General features: G+C 38.9%; 1 protein-coding gene across 6 annotated transcripts in view; it reads right to left on the reverse strand.

Annotated features, from left to right (window-relative positions):
• Window positions 1-19,962, reverse strand: part of STK38L (serine/threonine kinase 38 like) — an 82,031-nt gene that overhangs the window by 34,019 nt on the left and 28,050 nt on the right. Inside the window, exon 3 of one of the 6 annotated variants that reach the window (XM_069585507.1) lies at window positions 12,360-12,455. The exons of the other annotated variants lie outside the window; for them this stretch is intronic. The gene's annotated coding sequence lies outside the window, so the exon portion shown is untranslated. The remainder of the gene's footprint in view (window positions 1-12,359; window positions 12,456-19,962) is intronic. 6 annotated transcript variants of the gene reach the window in all.

The following is a 19,962-nucleotide window of genomic DNA, read 5'->3' on the forward strand; positions in this document are numbered from 1 at the left end:
TGATCCTGCTAACCTCCCCTACAATTCTATCTGATTGGGACTTCAGATAGATTATGCTAGCATAGGGAGGATGTAAGAAGGCTGAGTATACTAGACTGGAGGAGTGTAAATCAGCCTGGAGGACTCAATAAAAGGTCAGGGGTAGCAAAACTGAGGGCCTACAAACATATTTTGTGTAACTTGTACTATGGTTCAGAAATCAGAAGACTTCACATAAAAATCCAGATTTCTGGCTCCTCTCGAAAAAATCCAATCTGTCAAGTTCGAGCTCACAATCCTGCCTGCAAATGGAAGGCAAGGACAGAAGCAGTGGGTCCCTGAAAACCCCACTTCCTGCCAGAGTTCACCAACTTCCTTCCTCAGGCCCAGCCTCCTTCACTCCTTGTACTACCTACCTGCCTGCTTCCAGTAAGCATCTGAGATTACAATCCTTGGTTTAGGGCAGAATAATAAGGGCCCAATTTAATACAGTAGCAGAAGAGATTAAAAGAAGGGCTCAGATACTCAGCTGAAAATAATGAAATCTGTCATTCAATTTCCGATTTGGATGACTGGGTAAATCTTGATATCATTAATAAGAACAGGAAGTACATAAGAAATGCTAACTTGGTGGGGAAAGAAAATAAGCTCAAGGCTGATCCTGAGTTATTCCACCAGACACAGGATCCACGGCTCTAAAATGGATAGACACCAGGCCCGCCTTATAGAATCGATGTGAAGCTCCAATGATGGCAAAGCCCAGTGATGAAGGTCCACATTGCTAGGTCTGAATTTCGGCCCAGACACTTACTAGGTACATCACTTCAGGCAAATTACTTAAACTTTCTGTGCTTCAGTTTACTGTTGACTAAAATAAAGATTATGGTGGCCAACTTATATAGTACATGCTTATCATGTTAATGTAGGACTTACAAGAATCACAAAAGTTAATATTTGTAAAGGACTTAGAACAGTGCCTAGTAAAGAGAAACGTCATGTAAGTGTTTGATACCTCCATAATAAATGAGAAAATCTTTTAAATACATGTGGCTCATGTTAAATACCCAAAACAAAAATGATCAATTTTCTTCCCTTCTTTACCCAGTCCTCCTGCTCATTCCTCCTGTTTTGAGTAACTGTCCTGGTAAGTTAATTTGTAAATTTATTCTCTAGTGGATATTCTCTGTGTCTTCTAGTCTTAAAACCTACTTGATTTGAAAGTTTAGAGTGCTTTTAGTGGTGAGAGAAAGGTATCAAAAAGTACTTATCAGTTTTCTAAACAGAAAGACTTGAAGGAAAAAAAGACAGTTTTTGGTAGAAGTCTTGCTAGATGTTAGTGAAGATCTGGGAATGCGGCTCTGACGGGAGGGAGTGTCCCAGAGAACTTCTCATCCCTCTCACAAGACGGAGTCATTCCCATGAGGCAAGAGACATTCAGTCTACCTGAAATCCAGTTAATCTTAGTGTCAAGAGCTTTTGCTTTGAATTAGTTAATGCAATGCTCTCCATCTGTGGAGAGAGAACTGGCTCTGTTTACTAGTCCAGCAGATCAAATTTATACACAGTTGTCCTTGCTTTCTGTGTGTCAGAAGCCTGGTGGTAATGGCGCAGCGGTGCTAAAGTCAACATTATCATTTTTATTTTTAAAACTGTTTATAAAAAGGCACCTTCTCCTGGTGACCAAAATACAGTTCAAAGGTTGAGCTCCCCAAAGCTTATTTGGCTATAGTAATACTGTTAACAGCAGACTACTTATGAATGTTAATCCAAACTCCCTCTGTACATAGTTTTTTTTTTTCTTCTTTTAACTTGAAATGAGAAGGGAAAGTGTTGTTTGAAACAAATGTAATCCAAGAAGCTGAATTAAATAAACTAAGTTAAATTTGCCAAAGTAGTGGTAATTGTGTCTAAAACCTGGCCTGTTTACAGTTCTTATGGTTTAGGTAATGTAGTAACCCATTTTTCTCAAAAGTATTCAGAAAGAAGTCAACCACTCTTAAATATAGTTACATAATTCAATTATTCTATTGCTATAGCTCTGTCTGGTAATCCATCAGATCTTGCCTGCAAAGGATAGATGCTTACCTGAATCTACCAAGGTACAGTTAACTTAAAAAAATAAACTTCCTCATCTGAAATGCCAGACAACTCCAAATACTGATAATTTAGCACCACAATGGAGAAGAAAACAAGCTTAGAGAGGTTGCCCTAAATTTTTTTTAAAATCAAGTTCTATTAATTGGTATAAGAACATTCTCTAAGCCTGTTTGTTTTGTAAACAGACTGTTTTGTAAAAAAAAAAAAAGTTCATTTATATCATTTTTTAAAAAAGATCCCACATATAAGCAATTTCATATGGCATTTGTCTTTCTCTGGCGGACTTCACTTACAGACTTCACGTTTCAAGATGAATAAGTACTAGGGATATAATGCACAGCATGGAGACTAAGTTAACAATATTGTACTGCTATTTGAAAGTTGAAAGTATCTGAAAGTACAGTATATTTGAAAGCTGCTAAGGGTAGACTTTGGGAGAAGGCGATGGCACCCCACTCCAGTACTCTTGCCTGGAAAATCCCATGGACGGAGGAGCCTGGTGGGCTGCAGTCCATGGGGTCGCTAAGAGTCGGGCACGACTGAGTGACTTCACTTTCACTTTTCACTTTCCTGCATTGGAGAAGGAAATGGCAACCCACTCCAGTGTTCTTGCCTGGAGAATCCCAGGGACGGGGGAGCCTGGTGGGCTGCCGTCTATGGGGTCACAGAGAGTCGGACATGACTGAAGCAATTTAGCAGCAAGATTAGACTTTAAAAGTTCTCACTAGACCCACAAAAAATTTTAACTATATGAAGTGATGGATGTTAACTATTATGATAATCACTTCAGAATGTGATACATATATCAAATCATTACACTACACATCTTAAAGTTACACAAGAGAAGTTCTTGGATAGTGAGAGAGAGAGTGAGGCATGACAGTGATCTGGAGATTTGGGGCTCCCAGATTTAAGCTGTGGCCCTGAATTGAGACATGGAGGAGTAACATGAACGAAGACAATGAATGCATTCAAAGAACTAGCCCTCCTTTGGCCTTGTCAGTCATGCTTCTGTATACTTCTAATATCCAGCAACATGAATTTTCTATGTTTTTTGCTTCTGTTATAAAGAGTATGGGTCAGTGAAAAGAAGACAAATTATTTTCTAAATAAAGAGTTTAACTTAAGGTTTAAAATTTACTCCTTAAGGGGTTAATTTTAAAGATAGACATTTAGAAATGGAAAAATAATCCTGTTTACAAAAGTAGCAAAGAGGAGGAGGAGAACAACATTCATAAAATACCTAGAATAACCTTGATCCAAAAAAAAAGTGTTGGCTTTTTGGTGAAGAAATCTCATCACAGATTGTGGAAAGAAGGGAAGAATTAGTCAATTAATGTGTTGGGACAATTGGCTATCTATTTGTGGAAAAAAAACAAGTCAGATGTTCATTTCATTCCAAAGGGCAAAATAAATTTCAAATGGTACAAAAGGGTGAACATAAAGCTAAAGAGAAAAAAAGGAAAGGAAGGAAAAAGAAAGAGAAGGGAAAGAAAAACATGAGGAGGAACAGGAAATAAAAGGAAAAGGAAAAATTAAACTTCAAAAAAATTACAAGAAAATTAGATGACTACCTGATCATTTAAAGGAAAAGGACTGTCATAACAGGAAATCATCACAAGGAAAATAGTCCTAGGTACAATTACAGAAAAAATTTGAATATCCGTATATGCATCAAACAAGATTAAAAGATAGTACTTTTAAGGAAAACTGCAAAATAGCAGTATATATTAAACTTTTATGTTAAAAATACCTTATGCCTATGTCAAAATAAATTAACTTCTTAAAATATATACAAAGTTCATAACACAAGTTTTATAACATTAAAGGTATAAAGAGACAATAAAGGCCCTAATAATAAATAGATAATACTGACTGACAAATACATAAGTAAAAGTAGCTAACAAACATGAAAAATATTCAATGTTAGCAATAAATCAAAGACATGGAAACTTTAAAACTTTAAAATAATGCAATATATTCCCTGCGTAAAAGTAGCCACAACCTGGGGGAAAATTTTCTTGTTTGGGCCCAGTCTATCATCAGATACCTTTCTACACATCATCTGTATCCACGTGGATGTTTTTATAGCTATATTGAGATATAATGGATATGTAAGATTGTGTAACTTAACGTTCATGCATGTTGTCACAAATCTCCTTTTTTTTTCCCTGGGTGAATAACATTCTAGTAGGCTGTGTGTGTGTGTACACCACCTTCTTCATCATTTATCAGTGGACAGTTGGACTGCTTCCATGTCTTGGCTACTGTAACGTGAGGGTGCAGCAATCTCTTTGATAGTAACTGCATTTCCTTTCTATATTGCTGGACCATATGGTAGTTGTATTTTTAATTTTTTGAGGAACCTCTATATGTTTTCCATAGTAGCTGTACCAATTTACATTCCCACTAATAGTTTACAAGAGTTCCCATTTGTTCACAATCTCAGTAACACTTGTTCTCTCTTGCCTTTTTGATAATACCCTCTCCAACCAGTATAGAGTAATATCTCATTGCTGTTTTGATTTGCATTTCCCTAACGACTTGTAATGTTGAGCACCTTTTCATACACCTCTTAGCCATTTGAATATCTTCTCTTAAAAAATGTTTATTCAAATCCTTTGTCCATTTTTAAACTGGACTGTGAATTTGAGTTGTACAAGTTCCTTGTGTATTTTGGATATTAACCCCCTGGTCCTTGGCTTTTCTTTGTTGGGAGATTTTTGATCACTGATTCAGTCTCCTTGCTCATTATTGTTGGGCACAGATTTTCTATTTCTTCAGGATTCATTCTTGATAGGTTGTATATTTCTAGGAATTTATTTCTTCTAGCTTGTCTAACTTGAGACGTGTAATTGTTCACAGCAGTCTCTTATGATCCTTTGTATTTCTGTGGTATGAGAGGCAGTACCTCCCCTTTCATTTATAATTTTATTTCAGCTCTCTCTTTTTTTCTTGATTAGTTTAGCTAACGGTTTCTCTATTTTGTTTTTTCAAAGAATTAATTTTTAATTTTATCAATCTTTTCTATTGTTTTCCTATTCTCTAATTTATTCATTTCTATTCTGATCTTTATTATCTGCTTCCTTCTCTAACTTTGTGTTAGCTTGTTCTTTTTCTAGCTTCATGAGGTGGAAAGTTCCGTTGTTAATTTGAGAGCTTCCCTTGTTCTTAATCTATGTTTTACATTTATCACTATCAACTTCCCTCTTAGATCCTTTTGCTGTATCCTGCAAGTTTTGGCATGCGTGTTTTCATTTTTTATTGTTTCATGTTTTTGAAATATCTTTATTTCTTTGACCCACTAGTTGTTCATGACTGTGTTATTTAAATTCACATATTTGCAAGAGTTCCAGCTTTTGTCCTGTTATTTCCAGTTTCACACTGTTGTGGTCAGAAAAGATACTTGATAATTCTTACCTTCTTGAATTTGTTGAGACTTGTCTTTGGCCTAACACATGATCTCTCCCAGAAAATGTTCTGTGTGCACTTAAGAAGAATGTGCAGTCTGCTGCAACTGGATGGAATGTTAGATCTGTTTGGTTTAATTCAAATGTGCTGTTTCCTTATTGATTCTGTCTGATTGATCTATCCATTATTGAGAGGGGTATTAAAGTCCTCACTATTACTGTATGGATGTTCACTTCCCCTTTTCCTTGTTAGTATTTGCTTTATATATTTCAATGCTCTGATGTTGGGGATATAATTAGTTACCATTGTTCTTCCTGATGAAATGACCCCTTTATCATTATATAATAACCTTCTGGTCTCTTCTGATATTTTAAGCTTAGTCTATTTTGTCTGTTATAACTATAGCTCCCCTGCTTTCTTTTGGTTACTATATGCTTGAAATAAGTTTTTTCATCCCTTCACTCTTAGTCTGTGTATGTCCTTAAAGCTAAAATGTCTCCTATTCAGCATATTATTGGATCTTGTTTTTTAATCCATTCAGCGATAAATCTTTTGATTGAAGAATTTAATCCAATTATGCTAAAAGTAATTACTGACGGGTAAAGCCTTACCACTGCCATTGTACTGTTTTCTGTTCTGTAGATCCTTTGTTCTTTCCTTCCCCTCTTGCTATCTTGTTTTGCGAACAATGACTTTTTACAGCAGTGTGCTTCCACTCCTTTACCAGTCTTTTCTGTACCTACTACAGAAAGTTTTCCCTTTGTGATTACCATAAGGCTCACATAAAATATTCTATTTTAAACTGATGACAACTTAAGTTCAATAGCACATAGAGACTTTAGACATTTAATCCTCTGCCCCTCACGTTTCAGATTACTGGTGTTACAATTTACGTATTTTTAATATTGTGTATCCAATTTTCATACATTTGTCTTTTAACTTTTAAACTAGAGTTATGAATTATATACTACTAAAAAGAACCAGACTTTTGACTATACATTTACCATCACCAGTAAGCTTTATAAACATATTCATATGTTTTTATGATGTTGGTTAGTATCTTTTAAATTCTGTTTGAATTGTAAGTTAGATCAAGGGGTGATAAAATCCCTCAGCTTTTGTTTTTCAGGATATCTTTTTCTCTCCTTGATTTGTGAGAAACAGCATTACTAGGTATACTATTCTTGGTTGACAGATTTTTCTTTCAGTATTTTGAATATCATCCTCTCACTCTCCTGAACTGTGAAGTTTCTATTAAGAAATCAATTTACAGTCTTGTAAGGCCTCCCTTGTGTGTAACAAGTCACTTTTCTCCACTGCTTTCATAATTTTCTCCTTTTCTTTGACTTTTGATAATGTAGTTATGTCTCTCAGTAGAACCCTTTTGATTTCAGTCTATTTGGGATCCTTGAATCTGAATGTCCTTTTCTTTCCCTAAGCAATTACTGCTTTCCTTTCTCCTTCTGGGATTCCAAGTATTTGTATGTCTTAATAGTGTTCTATAAGTCTTTACTCTTTTTCCTTCTTTCTGCAGCTTTGACTAAATAAGTTCAATGACCTATATTCTAATTCACTCACTCACTTTTTTTTTTTCTTTTGTGGGGGCCAAGGGGTGGTACTTGGTCAAGTCTGTTGTTGAATCTTTCAATAGAATTCTCCAGTTCAGTCATTGTATTTTTCAGTTTTAAGATTTCTGTCTGGGTTGCTTGTTTGGTTGTTGATAGTATCTATTTCTTTGCTGAAATTTCCACTTTGTTCTTGCATTGTTTTCCTAGTATCATCTAGCTGCCTCTGTGTTCTTATAGGTCACTGAACTTCTTTTAAGATAATTATTAGAAATTCTCTGTTAGATGGTTCACAGAGCTCCACTACTTCAGGATCAGTTACAGGAGGTTTATTAGCTTCTTTTGATGGTGTCAAGTTTACCTGACTCTTCCTATTCCTTGACTCCTTGTATTGGTATCTGCATATTAAGGCAAATGGTCTCTTCCTTCAGTATTTATGATTTCACTAGTCAGCTCAGCTTGGAATATTGGACAGGCCTGCTGGTAGTGTCTGTTGGCAGGCAGGGCTTGCTATGGGGTTCTCTTGTTAGATAAGGCTACTGCCCATATTCTGAGGTATGGGGGTGGGTGCTGTTTGCTGGGTTCTGTGGTTGGGTGCAACTGCTGGCTGAACTCCACATTCTAGCAGAGTGCTAGGAGGGCCTCCTAATCAGGTGGGGCTGCTAGCTGTATCCATGGTCAGGTGAGGCCACTAGCTGGAGTCTGCACTCACTTCTAGTGGGGTGAGGTGGCAGGTTATGTTCCCTGGCAACATGGTGCTTGGGTTGGACTCATGAATGGGCAGGGCTATGGCTTGGGCTCTGCAATTGTTTCTGGTTGGGCGGGTCTTAGGTTGTTAGGAACCAGATGGTGTTCCTGGCTCATGTCAGGAACATCATCCTAACCAGATGGTATTCCTGGCTTGACTCCCTGTTGAGGTGGAGCCCTAGGCTGGGCTTTGCACTTAGGCAGGCCATTGACTGTGCTCAATTGTTGGACAAGGTCACTGGCAGGATCACTGGTTGCAAGAACTATATTCTGCAGTTGGATGAGTTAGAGGCTGTGCTTTTCAGATGATCAGAGTCACTATCCAGGTTCCCTTAATGGGTGGGATTGCAGGTTATGCTCTGCAATTGGGCAGGATCGATAGCTGGGCTCCATGCGTGGGCAAGGCCACAAGCTGTGTTTAACAATTAGACAGGGCCCTCAGCTGGGCTCTACTGCAGACTAGAGCAGTAGGGTGAATCCACAGATGGGCAGCACCATAGTCTGGGTTCCAAGGCTGCCTAGAGTCACTGTTTAGGCTCCTCAAACAGTTTGCTGGCTTGGCTCCCTGACTAAGCAGGGCTGTAGGATAGGCTCTGTGGCTATACAGGGTCTCTGACCAGAACCTGGTCAAATAGGACCAGAGGCTACACTCAGCAGTTAGGCAGCACTGTGAGTGTGCTTCTTTGCCTGGGTAGAACTGTAGAATGGGCTCCATGGTCAGCCTGCTCATTGGCTAAAGACCCAAATCAGGCAAGCTACAAGCTCCCATGCCAGACAGGACTACCGAACTTGCCTCTGCAAATGGACAGAACCACTGGCTGCAGTCTCTGCTCAGGCACCACTGTAAGCAGGAATGCGGTCCCCCAAGATCTGAGCACTGGTTGCTGTGAACCCATCCCCTTCTCTGTCTCTAGTGTCTCCCAGTGGTTGACTTCTACAGATTTCCCCAGTGATCCCTGTGAGGTGATGAGACCCGAGTGGGCTTCCCAGGAAGTGTCCCACAACACTGGAGGAGCTGGATGTCTAACTTGGGCTCTTTTTCCCACTGGAAAACACAGACTCAGGGAGACCCTCTTGGTGTGGCACTGTGCTGGCCTAGGTTCCTTCTCAGTCTCTGCAGTTCCAAGGGATATGTCAGCTTGACCCCAGGGTTCTGGGATATTTTACAATGGTGTCTAGCCCATAGATAATTGATCCTGTTAGGGGGGCAGGACTGAAATTAGTAATGACCTATGTCACCATCTTGATGACTACATTCCCTCTGCTTATGTTCCCTGATAGGGATTAATTCTTTCTGGTAGGGAATGTAGAAATTTATATCAAGAATCTTAAAGGGTTTGTTTCGGGGTTTTTTTTGTTTTTGTTTTTGTTTTTTTAATCAAAAAAATTTTAAATTTGACATAAATAATTTCACCTTCAGGAATTTATGCTAAGAAAACAATCAAAACTGCAGCAAAGATTCAAAAACATTTTTTAAAATCAAAGCATTATTTAAAATAGCAAATAAAGTAAATGTTTAAAAGTAAATGGAATGACTGATGGAATGATGATAGCATGAAATATCAGACATAAAACTGAAGAAAAATTTCCCCCCAAAACCTAACAATGTGAAAAATAAGATTAAGTAAATGGGATATGATGCTTTATATTCAGATAAAATATGAACTCAACTATATGGTGGGAGGAAGAGGGTAAATTAGAGTGAAATATGATGTGAAATATGGATGATTTCAATTTTTTTTATTTTTTCAAATTTTCTAATTTTCCCATAAGAGGAAAACAATCCATCTTATGATAAGAAAAAAGTATTTAAGAGTATGTGAGGGGAAGGTAGGAACAGTAAAAGGAAATCAACTTGTATTTTTCAGCCCCCAGAGGTAGTTTTCCTGGTACCACTGTATGTGAATTTTTTCCCTAAGTACCAAATTCTTTTTTTGCCTCTTCATATTGTTCATGGGGTTCCTGTGGCAAGAATATTGGAATGGGTTGTCATTTCCTCTCCAGCAGGTCAAGAAACAACAGTTAGATCTGGACATGGAACAACAGAGTGGTTCAAAATTGGGAAAGGAGTATGTCAAGGCTGTATATTGCTACCCAACCTATTTAACTTCTATGTAGAGTACATCATGTGAAATGCCAGGCTGGATGAAGCATAAGTTAGACTCAAGATTGCCAGAAGAAATAACAACAACCTTAGATATGCAGATGACACCACTGGATGTGTGTTAGTCACTCAGTTGTGTCCAACTCTTTGGAACCCCATGGACTGTAGCCTACCGGGCTTCTCTGCCCACGGAATTCTCCAGGCAAGCATATTTGGAGTGGGTTGCCATTTCCTACTCCAGGGGATCTTCCCATCCCAGGGATTGAACTGGAGTCTCCTGCATTGTGGGCAGATTCTTTATCATCTGAGCCACTGTGGAAGATGCTGATACCACTTAATAGCAGAAAATGAAGAGAAACTAAGGAGCCTCTTGATGAGGTCGTGAAAGAGGAGAGTGAAAAACTGGTTTGAAATTCAACATTCAAAAAACTAAGATCATGGTGCCCAGTCTCATCACTTAAAGGGCAAATAGAAGGTGAAAAAGAGGAAGCAGTGAAAGACTATTTTCTTGGGCTCCAAAATCACTGCAGATGGTGACTACAGCCATGAAATTTAAAGACATTTGCTCCTTGGAAGGAAAGCTGACAATTCTAGACAGCATATTCAAAAGCAGAGGCATCACTTTACTGACAAAGGTCAGCAAAGCTACGTTTTTTTCAGTAGTCATGTGCAGATGTGAGAGGTGGACCATAACGAAGGCTGAGCACCAAAAAATTGATGCTTTTGAATTGTGCTGGAGGAGATTCTTGAGAGTCCCTTGGAATGCAAGGAGATCCAACCAGTTAATCCTAAAAAAATCAACCCCAAATATTCATTGGAAAGACTGATGCTGAAGCTGAAGCTCCAATACTTTAGCCACCTGATACAAAGAGCCAACTCACTGGAAAAGACTCTGAGGTAGGAAAGACTGAGGGCAGGAAGAGAAGGGGATGACAGAGGATGAGATGATTGAATGGCGTCACTGACTCAATGGACTTTGAGTTTGAGCAAACTCTGGAAGACAGTGAAGGGCAGAGGAGCCTGGCATGCTGCAGTCTGTGTGGTTGCAAAGAGCTGGACACGAGTAAACAACAATAGTAACAACCAGATTCTTAGTTTGGGTTTAGCAGAGGATTGCAAAGAACAGCAAAGACTCTGAGGTCACAGAATAAAACTAAAGGCAAACCAGAAGACTCATGGGAATTCCACAGTTTTTCAGTCATACTTCACACAACTTTGTAGGGAAATATTTTGGGGGTGGGGACTTATACCTGTGCATATTTACAAGGGCTAAAACTGCCCCTCACTTCTCAAATAGCTTTTCCACCTGTGATTCAAAAGGCCTGTACCAAAATCAAAAGCAAGGCAGCACAAATCTCAGCTCAATTAACTTCAAGCCTCATTTCACGTAAAGAAGCTAGCTACTCCTCCAAAAGCATAAGAGAAGAAATGAGCACTCTAGCTTTAAAGAAGAGCCTCACTCCTGTTTACTCCTTCTTTGCCTGCTTTAAAGGAGATAATAATGCCTGATTCATAACACCAGTACAACCAAAACTGTTTTGTGCTACAAGGTGAAGGTTTGGTGTGACAGAGAACAACCAATGAGTGGGCAAGGCAGGAAAATGATGAGTGGTGAGAGGTGGTGTGACATGCTGGTAAAGGAAAGAGGAGCAGCTCTGGAAGTAGTCTAAGCATACAAATCCCTCAGCAGCCCAGTTATAAAAAGCCTGGTCATCTCTGCACTCTCTTGCCTTTCACTTTCCTGAAAGTAAGCTGCTAAGAGAGGAGAAGAAAAAACAGATCAACATTCCCACACACAATAAAACCTGAAAAGAGAAGCGTTTTAAGTGAGGCTGTAAAATATAAATTTCCTAAATAATGACTTTAATTAAAAATATAAACGATTTTACTTTTCCCATTCATTCAGAATATTTAAAGCTTCTGTATCACTAAAAAGCTTCAGGGGAGACTTATGTAGATTCCTCCATTATATCAGTTTCTTTTATATGTTTTAATTTTAAAATTACTGTGTTGCTTTTTCTTTGTTCTTCTTCTTAAATGAAAAGCACTCACTCAAAGAGATCAGATTAATTTAACAACATAAGGGCCAGAGCAGAAGTCATTTTTGAGGGCAAAGATTAGACTAAAATTAAAACATGGTACCACCAAGCTTATGATTTTAAGATTTAAGTAGCTTTGAGCTACTGTTAGTTATTTTGGGCAATTTAAACTCTTCCAAGATACTTTTTCACCATTACAAGGGACCAGTGGAAACTGCTCCCAGCTAGAAACAGACATACCATGTGACACATCAGACTCAGATATTCTGCTGAACAGAGATTACCTCACTTCTGCAATCATGAGAAAAAACCGGAGGTACCCACCTCGTTAAGACACCATAGAACAGAAAACTTTAAGACAGAAAAAAATGTTTTTGGTACTAGTAACCTTTATAATTTAATACCTGAAAAACTTACTATCTATCAAACAGGGCCAGACCACTGTGCTGAGCTGTGATCTTCAGGACACAATTCTGGTTTATTTGGAAAACAAATATAGGAGGAAGACTGTGCCTAAAACAGAATAAAAGAGAATAACACAGTTTCTGTCACTGGGGATATCCTGTAATTCAAGTTAGTACACTGGCAAACCCTTCCATAAATCAGCCTATGAGTTCATTTCTGTTCAGCACTTTTCTTGATGCCATTAAAGGTCTCAGGTCACAATTTCAGTTCACCACTCAGGCAAGACTGTCAGAATCATAGAACTTGAAGACAGAAACTCCGTTATCGAGTTCATCTCCCACATTTTGCAGACATGAGGCCCACAGTCACATCTGGGGGAGACGTATGGACTAGGTTATCAACTTTCAGGGGAGCTCCCAGTCCATCTGGAGAGTCCACAGTGTGGTGGCTGCTCTATGCAGCCTCTATGTAGCTCTGTGTAACCCCACAGTGGAGCTGCCCTTCAGAACACTGAACGCCAGGGCAGCCCCGGACCACAATGGCCCCTACCAGCTCTGTCCCTGGAGTCCATGTCTGACACTAAGTCACTGCTTTCTATCCTAGGATTACGGATCTGTGGATCAAATAACTGCCTGCTTTTCAGATGACCAAAGAATGACATTTTAACCCCAAACTTTCTGGAAACCAAAGTATTGTGACTAAAGGCTTCTTGAAGGCTATTAGTACCTCATTATAGAAGTTAGTCAACCACTAAGCAATACAGGGCTTCCCAGGTGGTGTGAGTCACAAAGAACCCACTGGCCAATGCGGGAGACATAAAGAGACGAGGGTTTGATCCCCAGGCTGGGAAGATTCCCTGGGGAGGGGCATGGCAACCCACTCCAGTATTCTTTCCTGGAGGATCCCCCCATGGACAGAGGAGCCTGATGGGTTACAGTCCATGGAGTCGCAGTCTGGACACACACACACAAGCGATATAGATTTAGTTTGGGGCTCTACCCATCTGTAATTACTTCCTTATAAAATTATGCTCCAAAGTGAGTTTCTCAAAACCATATATACTGTAATGGGGTCTTGTATGCTCCTTGTCCAAGATAATTTAGCATGATGGCAAACCTAAGTGCACAAATATTCAGGTCTCTGGAATTTGCATAGGTATCCTATAACAGATGAAATGACGTTTCTAAAATATAAAAATGAACTTTTTTTGAAGATAGAAATATCTTTTTTTCTATTTATGAAAGAAATATCTGACATGTGAAAAATGTGAAAATATCCAAAAGTATATAGTGTCAATCAAAAGTGACCTCATCACTCTAAAATCCAGTTTTCACTGTAGGGTAACAGACTGAAGTCAGACTGCCTGCATTAAATTCTGGTTCTGCTGCTGAAGAACTGGAAGACCTCTCAGGGTGTTGGTATCCTTATCTATAAACAGAGACCATGAAAGCATGTGAGAATTATAACAAGTGTTGATTAAGTACTTTACAAAATATAGGAATTATTCCAAGTACTTAAAACATGTTAACCAATTTTAATAAAGTAGTTGATTGATATAAGTTAAAGCACTTAGAATAGTGCCTGAGATCTAGTCAAGGGCTCATTAAATGCTAACTGTTGTTATGGCCTTCCAAAACTTTAATGCCCATATAAACACACACACACAAACACACACACAGTTTCAACAAAATGCATTTATATAAAGTGTTCTGTAACTTGCTTTTTCCCTAACTTGCAGACATCCTTCAGTGTTAATTCCAACTGATCCACTTTATCCTTTTTAAGCAACAAATAGTAATAATATTTACTAACATATAACACATTATACTAACACGTAATGAATTGTTTTGTACTAGACACCGTGCTTTGTGTATCATCTCACTTAATCCTCTGCTGCTGCTTAGTCGCTCAGTCCTGTCAGACTCTTTGGGACTGCATGGACTGTAGCCCACCAGGCTCCTCTGTCTGTGGGATTTCCCAGGCAAGAATACTAGAGTGGGTTGTCCTTTCCTTCTCTAGGGGATCTTCCCAACTCAGGGATCAAACCTGCATCTCCTGCTTGGCAGATGGATTCTTTACCACTGAGCCACCTGTGAAGCCCCTACTTAATCCTCACAAGACCCCTAAAATGAATGTGCCTTTATTAGAGAAGAGGGCGGTGAGACGTCGCTGGATTAAGTAACGTGCTCAAGAACATGGTGGAACCAGGATTTGAACTTGGTTCCTCTGTGAGGGTCCAAGCACACTTCATTCTCTATAGTGCCATACTTTTTAACCAGTGTCCACTAAACCAATGTTCAAATGGTCTCTATTGATGGATGAGGAGGGGATTTTTCACAATACTACAATGAATATATTAGATCATAGACTGTGCATGCTTTCTCCTATTTCCTTATTATGTTCTTCCAGACATGCAACTGCTGTCAAATCATGCACATTTAAAATTCTGATACATACAGCAAGGTTGCTTTCCAGAGATATAAAACCAATCGATCAACCACAGTTACATGAGAGAGCCAAAACTAGTCACTGTCCATCTTTTTAATCTTGGCCAGCCCAAGGACATCTTAGTTTTGCTTATGCATTTCTTTGACTACAGTGAGCTCCCAGGTAGCTCAGTGGTAAAGAATCTGCCGACAATTCAGGAGACGCAAGTTCAATCTCTGGATTGGAAAGATCCCCTGGAGAAGGAACTGGCAACTTACTCCAGTATTCTTGCCTGGAAAATCCCATGGACAGAGGAGCCTAGCTGTCTACAGTCCATGGGGTCACAGAGTCAGACATGACTGAGTTACACACATACAATGAGTTAACCAATTTTCATGTATTTTAAATAATTATTTCTTCTTTTGTAAGCTGCCTGATTTACATTCTTTGCCCAGCTTAAATCATATCATAATGCCCATATTGAAACAATTTCCATTTATACAATTTAAGAAAATTTAGTCCATGCAGGAACTGCAGTTATTACAACAGCAGCAAGGCACTTTCCTATAAATCAACAGTATCAAATCAAAAGTGTCACAAAGCTCAAAAGCTGAAAATATATACAGAAATATAACTTTCCAAACTAAGTAAAACTTTCTGTGATTCAGATGTGACATTAAGACCCTGTTGTGTAGACCCTATTTATTTGGACCAGCATATATAAATTTTTAATAATGCCAAATTATTCTTCAGCAGAAACTTCCCAACTTAGATAACAATTCTCTAGAAGGCAACTAATCATGTCCTTCTCTTTATCATGATCATCACTGTCAGCATCACAGCCAACCTGATATGCCAGATAGTACTGTGTGCCTCCTCTCAGGTAACCTCACAACAACCAGGGACAGGAGATACTATTTCTGCATTTTCCTGAGAAACTGAGGCTCAGAGAGATGAAGCCATTTGCCAGAGGCCTCTTAACTAGCAAGTAGCAGGGTTGGGGTTTCAACCCTGTCTGACTCCAGAGCTATTATTCTATTGTTCCAACATCATGTCTACCTTTTATGACCAGACTCAAGTGATTAAACGAAGCTAAAACCAAAAATAAATCTGTAACTTCCAAAAGGCAACTCCAGAGAAGGGCTGGCCTTTTCTTACATGATCACCTTACTTACTCTTGACAAATCTTAAGTTGCTGTATAATCCCTAGTTTTAAAGAAACTTCAAAGAATCGACTCTCTCATCCTTCTGTCAGGAACAAGGCTGTGCTAACTTTCCTCCACTGTGCTAACCTGACCTCTGGTCCACACAGCTATAGAAGCTGTTTAAAAAGTTTCATAATCTTGCTGGGAATTTTTGGTGTCCTCATTTACTTGTCTAAATAGGGAAAAAGTATCAGAATGTTTTGCTATATGAGCAGGAGGATTAACCAACATTGAGAGGCTTCCAGAATCCTGGCAACGATACCATCATGTGGGTGGAAGTCCGTCCAGGTTTAACCTGTGTCTAGATGGGGTCACAGCAGCCCTGAAATAACCTGAGAATAGAAAGGTCTCCTGGTGGTGACAAAGGAGCCCTTCTTATCTGCTTGGCAGTCTCATAATCAGAGGATTCTTACATCCAACCTAAATCTTTCCCACTGAAATTCAAGCCTATTTCCTTTTCTCATATTTGCCATAAAAAGAAAGAAATTCGCTGCAGCAATTAACTCGCTCAAATTCTCACAGCAAATTTTTAAAAAATAGCTGGAACCAGTACTGATTTTCTTTGATTCTCTTCATTGCATAATCAAAAGTTTTCAGTCCTTTTTTGCTAAGGGAAGAATTGCTTCTCGCAAGAAAACTGTGAAACTGGTTTGAAAATAAAGTTGCTTTATTTATAACTCTTCATGACTGGTATTTAACTGAGACAAAAGCCCTTCAGCAGTGCTTTTAAAGGTCTTTATCAACAAAAATAAAACCATAGGTAACTTTCTCAAACCATTCTGTGTCAGGTACAGTACTAAACATTTAACATTTTTTCATCTTCACAACAATTTTATGAAGTAGATGCTTCTCACATTTGCAACTAAGGAAACTGAGGCTTAGTTAAGTCTCCATCCCAAAGCCACAGAGCTAGTAAATGGAACTGATTCTGCCTTATAACTGAGCCTAAGCTTATAACCCACTCTACTACATTGTCTACCATCTGACCTTTATTTTTAACTGGGTAAATAAGCCTCTGTTTATAGAGCACTTTGTTTCTAAGAGCTCCAAGTTCTTTATAATAAATTTTATGCTCCTCATCTCTTTCCAACACAAAATTTGTGCAAATATGACAACCACAAGGTTTCACGGAACTAAAGAGAATCAACTTAAAAATGCAGCAAACACCTTAAAAATCTAAGGAAAATAAATTATGTGCACCAAGATTTAGAGTCTGAGTTTGAGCAACTACAGAACTTCTGCACGAGACAACCATCTGGTAACAATCCGTTTTGAAACTCTACTCTGTTCCATCAATCTACTTATTTATTTATTCTCATAACTAAACCAAGCTATTTTCAGAGCTTGTAAAATATATTTTGACATCTTGTTGGAAAGACTCTCCTCTTTCTTTTGTTTTCCTCTCAAATTTTTATACACTCTTTTATCTGAATTTTAAATTCTGTTCTTAAAGTTCAATTAAAAACACTGTTGGGATTTTGACTAGGTATCAGTTTTTTGAAAAGGGGGAGGAAAGGGCATGGTGGTTTAAGCACATCCAGCCTCAGCCACTGGTGGCTCAGCTGGTAAAGAATCCACCTGCAATGTAGGAGACCTAGGTTCGATCCCTGGTGTTGGGAAGATCCCCTGGAGACGGGAACGGATGCCCACTCCAGTATTCTGGCCTGGAAAATTCCATGGACTATATAGTCCATGGGGTCACAAAGAGTTGGACATGACTGAGTGACTTTCACTTTCAACCTCAGCCTCAGGATTAAAATTACCAATTTGATTTTGGTTCCTTTGCCAAGGTATTTCTATCACCTGGGAAACAAATATCCAAACTGAAGGTTAAGGTTTTTAAAATTCTTTTAAATATATATATACATATATTTGACTGTACTGGGTTTTAATTGCAGCATGTGGGATCTAGTTCCTCGACCAGGGATTGAACCCGGACTCCCTGAACTGGGAGTTCTGAGTTTTAGTCACTGGACCACTAGAGAAGTCCCTAAAGATCCCCTTTTAAAAGTGGCATCCAAACTTAGAGTGTCTCTAATTGATTACAGGGAAAAAAAAATCAATATTCAGTAAACCTACCAGGTGGTGGCTGAAAGGCTGGCTTTCAGGAAGACCAAAGGCAGAGAGATAGAAGACACCAGCTAACAGTTCCACTGGTTTAGGTAACTGATCATTACTTGGCCAATTATGATCAAATAATTGGCATCATAAGCACCCCTTATACACCTGACACTCTGCTAGTAAGAAGAGACCTAAATAGTAAGAGAGGTGACCTGAGCACTTAAAATCTGGTGATCTGTTGAAAAAAGCAATACAAAACCACAAAAACCATCAGTGCATGTGACAAATATGCCCAGGTGACCCTATGTGATGTAAGCAGGGCTTCAAACAGGGAAAGATCAGTGTGCGCTGCAGCACCCAATAAAAACTAGTAAGTTGGCTAAACTCAGCTCCAGCTTACCTGAATGCGGTAATCAAAATTTAATGACAGCTTTTTAGGAGCCCAGGTTAAGAAAAACAGTGATGAGCTCACCTTGGTTTATAAATCACGACTCAGCCAAACTCCCAGCATCCTGATAAAAGGGCAGAGAGCCCATAAGCACGCCATCTCTCACTGTTCCCGAAGCAGCTACTCCAGATGACACATAGAAACTGTGGTGGGCACAGGATTAACCCAGTGGGAAATCCCCAAACACTCTGCAGCGTGAGGGCTATTCAATACCAGAACCTGATCCTACTCCCCTACACTCAACCTGAAAAGTCCCTGTTCCAGAGGACTCACATCCACAGAAACTCCACCCAGTTTCCTCACATCATGGAAAGTCACTAGTTTACTCAGAAGACCTAGTACGAGGGCTCCTTGACTTGTGGAAAGAGGTAGTTCTTTCCAAAAGCACTGAGTCAAAAATTTTTACCAGCACTAGATTTGTTCAAAGTAAAAAGAAAGGAATAAAAGAATATTTTTTTTAGTGAATAAACGGGATGAGCACTGTATCTCCTCCCAAGGAACAAGAAAACAATGCTAAACATAGCTGGGAAAACTGGTTGGGGGCAATGGGGGTGGAACGCTTAAAAAAATTTTAATCTTACGCAAACTCTACAGATATTAATTTTAAAATATTATTAGATAATGCAAAGCAAGACATCTCAGTGAATTTTTTAACCAACCTGATATGTCAACAAGCATTACTTATGGTATTTTCTTTGAAAGTGCATAGAAAACTTACTTGTGAGTTAGTTTTAAGACCTGTGCATGGATGCTAAGTCATTTCAGTTGTGTCCGACTCTTTGCAACTCTATGGACTGTAGCCTGCCAGGCTCCTTTGTCCATTGGATCCTCCAGGCAAGAATACTGGAGTGGGTAGCCATTCCCTTCTCCAAGGGATCTTCCCAACTCTTACATCTCCTACAACGGCAGCCACCTAGCCATTACCTAGCCATTACCACTAGCGCCACCTATGAAGCCCTGGGAAGTTTTAAGGCAGCTTCACTAAAATGAGGAAGTTAAGACCATTTATTCATCTAAGTTCCTTCTCAATTTCATGACAGTTTATACTTTTTAAACATAAGTTTTAGTACTTTAAGCATATGAAGAGTATTCATACAAAAGCCTCAGAACTCCATTTCTAATGAGATACACTGTAAATCATAAAACATTGCCTCATACCCTGTAGCTTTTAAGTGAAACTTGGATAATTCAGTGGGTTGTACATTTTTAGAAGTGATATAAACACTCTGTATAGTTCCCTACATACTTCAGGAGTTGTGAAGATCTAGTGGGAGAGATAACATTGCTTTCTAAAGGGCAAAACACTATTCACTGTGCGGTTATACATACACTAGACAATAAAACTTCTACATCCGGGATGAGTATGTCTGGGGAGAGAAGGAAGGGAAGGATCACAAAGGCATTTCAGACTCTATCTGTAATGTTTTGTTATCTCAATAAAAACTCAGGCAAACAGAGCAGAAAGTTAAGATTT

Source organism: Ovis canadensis, chromosome 3 (assembly GCF_042477335.2).
Source record: "Ovis canadensis isolate MfBH-ARS-UI-01 breed Bighorn chromosome 3, ARS-UI_OviCan_v2, whole genome shotgun sequence".
Classification (NCBI taxonomy): domain Eukaryota; kingdom Metazoa; phylum Chordata; class Mammalia; order Artiodactyla; family Bovidae; genus Ovis; species Ovis canadensis.